The sequence below is a fragment of the Delphinapterus leucas genome, chromosome 10 (genome assembly GCF_059928025.1).
Source record: "Delphinapterus leucas isolate spDelLeu-1000000601 "Yukka" chromosome 10, BTC_Dleu_Yukka2, whole genome shotgun sequence".
Taxonomy (NCBI): Eukaryota; Metazoa; Chordata; class Mammalia; order Artiodactyla; family Monodontidae; genus Delphinapterus; species Delphinapterus leucas.
Window position 1 is genome coordinate 22819641 of NC_143138.1, and position 9077 is coordinate 22828717.

At 46.5% G+C, this 9077-nt stretch overlaps 1 non-coding gene across 1 annotated transcript; it reads left to right on the forward strand.

The window, feature by feature from the left end:
* Positions 1-6265: 6265 nt before the first annotated feature.
* Positions 6266-6338, forward strand: TRNAG-CCC (transfer RNA glycine (anticodon CCC)). Its single transcript has one exon. It is a non-coding gene; the product is annotated as a tRNA-Gly (tRNA).
* Positions 6339-9077: the final 2739 nt, after the last annotated feature.

The window sequence follows — 9077 nt, forward strand, 5'->3', positions numbered from 1 at the left end:
ATTCAGCCCAGCCTGGCCCAGCCCAGCCCAGTCCAACTCAGCCAAACTTCCCCAGAGGCTGCTGAGAGTGGGGAGCTGGGAAAAGAACCCAGCATCCCTGTTCTGGTCCAACACTGGCTTCCTAGGACCCCAGGGGTGTGGCTCCTCCCTCTGGCCTCAGTTTCCTTCTCACCAGATTATAACTCCGTGAAAGCAGGACTTTATCCATCTTGTTCATCGTTCTATTTTCAGTGTCTAGAGCATACACACTACCTGAAAAGGCTAGAAACATAGGGCTCTTTAATTCATTAATATTAGAGGTGTTCATGTGGGAGTCTCTCTGTAGATTGCTCCAATGTCAGCATTGGAGAATATGACTCAGATTTAATTCAAAGCGTAATGTGGAGGGGGGGGGCAGGAAGGGCAACAAATAAAGCATTTCCCCTTTTGTCCTGCCTTTTCAGACACCCTGTATTTACTGAATGAGTTGATCTGTAAAGTCAAGGGCTTAGATTAAAGGCTCTCGAATGGGCCTCCCTCCCCGGCAGCTCCTTGATTCAGCAGCGTCTCCCCTGTGTATTCAAAAGTTAGCCAGTGCCTCCCTCCTACCTCCAAAGCAGCTGCCTGCATAGGCCATTTTCTTTGAAGGTTGGGAGGGGTCCAGCCTCCGCCCAGAGAGGCCTCGGTGGCGGGGCGGGTGCTCCCGGCTGGCCCGCCTCCAGCGAGAGTGGGGATCGCGTGTTAGGGCTGGAGCTTGATCGGCTGCCCCGGGGTGAAACCTAAGGCGGTCTTCTGGGAAGGGTAGATGCCCTGTGTGACTCAGAACCAAGTTAGGGAAAAAACAAGCTCAGTCAATTGCTGGCACCCTCCCGGTCTGGCCTGGCTTTGACTATGAGCTCATGAAAGAGGAAGCTGGGCTGGGCTGGCCAGTAGCCCTGCTTTCCCTCATGTTCTCTCTCCATCACTCACGGATTCCCTAGAGTGTCTGGGCCCCATTGCTACCGTCATCCTGGCTCGGGCGGCCCTGGCCCTTTTATGACACTCTCTCTTCCCAGACCATTGGTCAATTGTTTCCCCAGGTTGGAAATACCACCCGACACTGAAGGGGATTACTCACAAGGGGAGGCTGAAAGTTATCATGTGTCCCTTGGCTCTGATGATCTCCACTGCCAACCACGACCATTTGGGTTTGCTCCTGTGACTGCTGCATCTCCCACACAGACCAACTGGTGGTAACCCTGGGAGCCCGAATGAAGAGGTTGCTTGAGAGCTAGGGTTCCCCAGTTCAGGAAAGAGACAGAGGGTCCCAAAGTACTGGGCACCTGAGCCACCTTCGGGGCTGATGTATCCTAGTTGAGACCTACTTACCTAATACTTTTGGTATTCAGAACAATACACTACCAGAAAGGCACATTTGATTTCAATGGAAACAATGACAAGGATGGGACACAGAGAACCTTCCTAACTCTTCTCCCTCCATTCCATCTTCTATCTTCTCTGCCTTCCCCAGAGCTTTCTTTTTTTTTTCTTTTTTCTTTTTTTTGGCCGTGCTGCATGGCATGCAGGATCTTGTTCCCTCGAACCCGTGCCCCCTGCTGTGGAAGCACGGAGTCCTAACCACTGGACCACCAGGGAATTCCCTCCCCAGAGCTTTCTTGTTAAAAGAAGGACTTGACCAAGTCAGTGTCTGGGTTGGTAACTTCAGTGCCTCTAAACTCTCTAGCGGGGCTGACACTGGCCTCCCAACCCGAATCAGGCAACTTTACAGGCTTCTCTCTCAACTCCCTGACTGCTTTCCCTGCTCCCTGAGCTAGGGCACCATATACGATTTTGTACTTTTTCTCACTCATGCCAAACTCTTACCCATTGGACTCTTCACATGCTGTTTTCTCTCCAACCTCCTGGGGAAACTGTGCCCGTGACTCCTCCATGTAGAATTAGTCCATCTACTTTGTACGTAAATCTCTTGAGGCACCAAACACAGTATATTATAGATATTTGTCTGTTGATCTTTCTGATTGCTTAGAAGTGCACATGGCATTGTGACGCAGCCATTTTGATGCCAGGGACTTTTTGACAAGGCCCCCTAAAGTTATTAAATTGTCAGCATTTAGGGACTTCTCTGCCAGTCCAGTGGTTAATGGACTTTGTGGGCACGGGTTTGGTCCCTGGTTGGGAAATGAAGATCCTGCATGCCGCACGGAGGAGCCAAAAAAACAAAAACAAAAAAAAGAGAAATGTACAAACCAGATACTCTCAGCCCATCCCTGTGGGTTGTGCTCATCCTGTCTCTCTCTGACTCCCACCCTTTCACATAGAATTTGGTAGTGCTTGGTGATATTACTTTTTTTTTTTTAAGCCAGGTATATTGTGGAATTCCCTGGCAGTCCAGTGGTTAGGACTCCGTGCTTTCACTGCTGAGGGACCAGGTTCGATCCCTGGTCAGGGGACTAAGATCCCACAAGCCTTGCGACACAGCCAAAAAAAGCCAGGTATATTGAAGTATAGCTTATATACAGTAAAATCCATCCTTTTTAGGAGTACAGTTTGATGAGTTTTGACAAATTCATATAGTTGTGTAAATGTCACTGCAATCATGATATAGAATATTTCCATTGCCCCAGAAAGTTCCTTATGCCCCTTTGGAATCAATACCCTCTCTTCGCTCCTAGCCCCTACTGACAACTGACCTGATTTCTGTTCCTGTAGTTTTGCCTGTTCTAGAATGTCATATAAATAAAACTACAGTAGGCACTCTTTTGTGTCTGGATTCTTTTGCTCAGTATAACTGTGATTCATCCATATTCTTGCACAAATCAGTAGTTCTTTCCTTTTGATTTCTGAATAGTATTTCATTGTATAAATATGATACAGTTGGCTTATTCATTCACCATTGAAGGACATTTGTGTTTTTTTCTTGATTTTGGCTATTACGAATAAAACTGCTATGAAGAGTCACATACAACTTTTTTTGTGGACGTGTGTTTTTCTCTTGAGTAAATATCTAGGAGTAGTATAACTCAGAATATATTTAACTTTATAAGAAATGGCCGTGGTTTACCATTTTACACTCTGACAGGACTGTTCTAAGGAAGTTGCATCAAAATGTCCCTGTTGTAAGTTCCTGCATCAAACCTGTCAAGTCGGAACGTTTTCCTTGTCAGAGAACAGGTTGACATGCAGGTTACCTCAGGGGACAGGGATAGGCTGGAATCCGGCAATCTGCACCCTGAAGAACTGGCATGTCATGTCTTTAGGAGGCCACAGCGATCTCAAGCCACGCTGCTGTTCAAGCAGCTCCAGGAGCACACCCCACCTCCCGGCCCACCCAGCGCACCCTGTGGCTCAGTATCTCTCCGTCTGCCGCTCTCCCCAGCCTCAGTGTCTGCCGCGTGGCCCTGCGTGGGCCCCGGTGCATAGTGTGAAGTAACACAGGCCCACGCTGCTTGGGCACACACAGTGCCCTGGAGGCACTAATCTGAGCACTACCTAGGAATCAATCCATTGAACCTTCACAAACCTCCACTGTCATCATTGTCTGTATCCTCATTTTACCAAAGAGGAAAATGAGAAGTTCCATGAGGCAGCCCACTTTCTCAAGATTACACAGCGGGAGTTAGATTCAAACCCTAGTCTACCTCATCCCAAATCCAGCAGTGTACCACATCGGTCAGAGAGTGGACGCTGGAACCGGCTTACTCTGGTTCAATTCCATGTTCTATTCATCTAATTTTCATGGTAAGTCTCTGAGAAGAAGGCCTTTACAACATCCCTCTCACGGGTGAGGATACAGCACAGAAACTTTGCACGGCAGCAAGGGCTAGAGCTGGGATTGAATTCCAGGAAGTTTGGCTCCCGAGACAAAGCAACCAACCTCTACGCTTCCCTGCCTCTTAACAATCCTCATTATTAACATTATCATTTGGCTCACTGCCCTAGCTCGTTGTCCTTGGGGTTTTACGCTGCTCTGATATTTGCGTCCTTGCTTGTGTCTCACTTTCAAACTCTGAATGGGTTATGCACACATGCCCCAGGGTAGAATAACCTTGTTGGGCAGCCCTGTTGGGCATTCTCTCCTCTGGTCATATCGCTGGACTCTTGCCAGCCCTTGGGAGTTGCCTCTAGCTCAGGCAAGGATCCTAATCCAGCAGGGGAAGTCGGGGAGGTAAGGACATCTGCAGGGTGACCCGTGCCTAAGAAATCTCCAGCTACTTTTTTCAAGAGGACATGGTATAGTCAGAAGACAAATGAAGGTCTTGAGGTCATCTCAAAAGATCATTTGTTTCCTCAAACAATTTTTTGGCCATGCCACATGTGGGATCTTAGTTCCCTGACCAGGGATCAAACCCATGCCCCCTGCAGTGGGAGCACAGAGACTTAACCACTGGACCACCAGGGAAGTCCCTTCCTCAAAGAAATTTTGAGCTCTTTCAGGTGAGACTAACCATTGAACCCCCTGTCAGGGCTGAGTGCTGTGCCTAACTTATATTAGGTACTCAGTAGATTTTGATTGAATGGTAAATTAATGAATGAACAAAAAGACCCAGATTCTCTTAAGTTAGCTCTGTGCTGTCCATATGGTAACATGTGGCTATTTAAATTTTAATTGATTAAAATTAAATACAATTTAAAATTCAGTTCCTAGGGACTTCCCTGGTGGCACAGTGGTTAAGAATCCGCCTGCCAATGCAGGGGACACGGGTTCGAGCCCTGGTCCGGGAAGATCCCCCATGCCGTGGAGCAACTAAGCCTGTGCACCACAACTACTGAGCCTGTGCTCTAGAGCCCGCGAGCCACAGCTACTGAGCCCACGCGTCCTAGAGCCCGTGCTCTGCAACAAGAGAAGCCACCGCAATCCGAAGCCCGCGCACCACAATGAAGAGTAGCGCCTGCTTGCCTCAACTAGAGAAAGCCCAGGCACAGCACCGAAGACCCAACGCAGCTAAAAATAAACAAATGAATAAATTTATTTTAAAAAAAAGAAATAATAATGAAAAAAAATTCAGTTCCTCATTTGCATCAGCCACATTTTAAGTGTACAAAAACCTCATGTAGCCGGTGGTTACTATATTGGAAAGCGCAGGTATAGTGCGTTTCCGTCATCACAGAAAGTTCTATTGGACAGCACCGGGCTAGATGATGAGTGGGGTGAGAGAAGGAAAACTGCTGCATTGTGAAAACATTCACTGCGAGCTGGTGGCTTTCATTTGCTTTCAACACTTTTAAAGCAGTCAAGATCAGTCTGCTCTGGTTGGATGAGTTCTCCTACCGCCCATTCAGAGCTCTAGAAACAACTTCTTCAGAAATCTATTACTGAAAAACGGAAACGTGTTTCTGATCATAGCCATGACCCAAACTTCTGCGAAAAGGAAGACAAGAGGTTGAAGGGGGAACTAAGAGAGTTTTTTTCTGTCATAGTCCACACGGAACCAACCAATCCAGGGTGCTCTGCACCCATTATCTCATTCAGTCCTCCTAGCAGCCCTGTAGGACACAGGAGGGCAGTGGAGATAAGTGGCTGAAAGTCATAGAAATGATGGAGGCTAGTCCCTGCACTCAAATCATCAGTAGATTGACTGTCAAATGTGTTCCAACTACGAGCAGTGGAAGGCAGAAAGATGGATAAATGGGCCTCAAGAAGTTTATAACCTAGTTAAGGGAAAATAAGAGACATATAATAATTATATAACTGTACATACACATATATGTACAAGTATATGTGTGTATTTTATACATGTACACACTAATATATGCACATACACAATAACATAATAACTAACATTTGTTTGGTATATTAGAGCTTAGCAAGTACTTTTCCTCATCTGAAGACCCAGCAAATCACCGTGTTGAATGTCAAATGAATGGAATGTTGAGACAGAAAGCCAGCATTTTAGGAATTCAGAGCAGGGTGAGATCACTGCAGGAAGGGGTGATGGGAAAAATTTTGGCTGAGGCATAGAACTAGTAGAAATGCTGGGCAGTCACACAAACCCGAATACAACTCCTGGCTTCCCTACTAGAAACCTGCCAGGATCTCTGCTGCTAATAGTTTTAAAGGAGATAATTGTAAATTACTTTCTAGAAGATAAAATGCTAACTAAGAGTGCTTAGTGGTCTGTGTTTTCTCTCTGGTCCTCCACCCAAATGATCAAAATATTTAAAAAAAAAAATACTCCCATCTGTTTCATAGTGATTCTAAAACCACAGGGTAACCTGGATACTTCAGATGTGAAATGGTTTGAGTTGTCTTTACTTAAAAACCCTGTGATTATTAACCCAGGGCACTTCCCCGGTGGTCCAGTGGTTAAGACTCTGCACTCCCAATGCAGGGGGCCCGGGTTCAATCCCTGGTTGGGGAACTAAGCCCTCATGCTGCAACTACTGAGCCCATGGGCTGCAGCTAGAGAAGCCCGCGCGTCAGAACAAAGGGCCCGCGCACAGGAACGAAGACCCAGTGCAGCACGTCTAAATAAATAAATAAATAAATAAATAAATAAATAAATATACAAAAAAAAAGAAAAGCTTAAGGGCTTCCCTGGTGGCGCAGTGGTTGAGAGTCCGCCTGCCAATGCAAGGCACACGGGTTCATGCCCTGATCTGGGAAGATCTCACATGCCGCGGAGCGTCTGGGCCCATGAGCCGTGGCCGCTGAGCCTGCGCGTCCCGAGCCTCCGCAACGGGAGAGGCCACAACAGTGAGAGGCCTGCGAACCGCAAAAAAAAAAAAAAAAAAAAGCTTAAAAAGAAACAAACCCTGTGATGAGCATCTGATGGTACAGCTCAAACACCTTATTAACACCTGGAGTTATATAAGGTCAGCTCTGCCCATAATTTCTGCAGTGAAATGCATGAAAATCCAGCCCTGCATTTTTTTTTTTTTTTTTTGCTGTACGCGGGCCTCTCACTGTTGTGGCCTCTCCCGTTGCGGAGCACAGGCTCTGGACGCGCAGGCTCGGCGGCCATGGCTCACGGGCCTAGCCGCTCCGCGGCATGTGGGATCTTCGCGGACCGGGGCACGAACCCGTGTCCCCTGCACCGGCAGGCGGACTCCCAACCACTGTGCCACCAGGGAAGCCCCAGCCCTGCATTTTGACTGGGCTTTCCTAGATTCTCCTTACATAATTGTAGCCATTTCTCTGCCAGTAGTGATTTAGAAATGCCTTTCTAAAGCCCTCTGCATTTGCCTCAGCTTCCTTTAATTTTTCTAAAACTTTTACCTTCCTTTCTTAGCATTTGGATTTCTTTGGTTTCAAGCCATAGAAACTCATTATGGCTAACTTAGAAAAGCTGAGCATTGGGAGCATATTGGAGAGCTCACAGCCTGAAAGGAAGGCTAGAGAGCTAGGCTCAAGGAACGTAGGAACTAGGGCAGCTCTGGGGACTCCATAGCAGGAATCAAGTCTTGCCCTCACTACCTGCTGAAATGAATGAACGACAGCTAGTTTTTTTCCATCCCTCACATGCATGTTCATCATTCAAAGCTCCAGCAGAGAGAGTCTGATTAGTCTGGTTTAGGTAGGGGCCTGGGGAAGAACGGACATCTTAACTGAAAGCTCAGTAGGACTGTGCACAGGTAATTCCCCAAAGAATCCAATGACTATTGTCAGAGGAGGAGGAGAGAGTCATTGCTGCATTGTCAAAACCCAAGTAATATCCACTACACCCTAGTTTTCCTTCCTAACCTCCATTTCCTACTTTTTCTAATTATCCATAATAGGAATGACCAATGCACCTTGCAGGGTTGTGGAGAAGATATATAAATATAAATCCACATGTATTGGAATTTTCCTCCAAAGGATTAATGGTTGGCGAAGTTTGGCCTTACCCCTCAGTGTTGCGTGGAAGGATTAAGGAAGATAATATATGCAAAATGGCTCCCACAGCGCCTGGCACCTAGTGAGGTTCATTACATGCATTGCTATTTCAGCGCCCCTCACCGCCCTCTTCTGTGCTGGAGCCAGCTCATGAGAGCAGATTGCGATATTTTCAGGAATTTTGTGAGCCAACTGACATAACGTCGGTAGCTCGAAGTTGACCTTGTTGGGAATATTTATACCACGGAAACTGGAAATGCAGCTAATTAGACTCCCCCCAACCTCCAGGCAGTTGTTAAATATTTCTCAGCTCAGCCTTGCATCCACTTCTTTCCTCCCTTCACAAGATGTGAGCAGAACCAAAGTACAGCTCAACCACCTTATTAACACTCAGAGTTATACTAGATCTGCTCTGCCCATAATTTCTGCAGTGTACAATGCATGAAAATCCAGCCCTACATTTTGCCTGGGCTTGCCTAGTTTCTCCTTACATAATCGTAGTCACTTCCCTGCCAGTAATAATTTAGAAATGTCTTTCTAAAGTCCTGTGCACTTTGCCTCAGCTTCCTTTAATTTTTCTAAAGCTTTTACCTTCCTTCCTTAGCATTTGGTTTCCTCTGGTTGTGAGCCACAGAAGCTCATTATGGCTAACAAACAGAAAAGTTGAGTATGTATGTCAGTTAGGATTAGATTCAGCTGTGAGAGACAAAAAATTAGAATAGTGGTTTACTAGATATAAATTCATTCTCTCTGATAGAAAGTCTAGATCAAGGCTGGCAGCTCAGGCTTGGCTAGAAGCTCACTTTGTTGCCTCACGTCCTCAGTACATGGTTTTTACTTCATGATCTAAGATGGCTGTCCAAACTGCACATTCCAGCCAGTAGGACAGAGAAGGGCAAAGAAACACATCCTTTCCTCTTAATCCATTGACAGAAGTAATGCACAGCATTTCTGCTTATATGAAATAGGCTGAAGTGAAGTCATTTAACCATATCCAGCTGCAAGGGAGGCTGGGATATGTGTTATTTACTCCAGGCACCCCTGTGCCCAGCTGGAAACTGAGAAGAAGGGAAGGGTGGATACTGGGAGACAGCTGGGTGGCCCTCCCACTGATGGGCAGGGTTTAGGAAAGTGTAGGAGGGGAAAGTGGGGCTGGTGTGATGGGAATAAGTGTGCTTTGTGGAATTTTGAAGGAGCTGGCTGGAATAGAAAATTAGAAATACTGGAAAATGAGGTTAAGTAAACAAGGTGAAAGCCAGATCTCAGTGAGGGTCCAGGAAAGCAG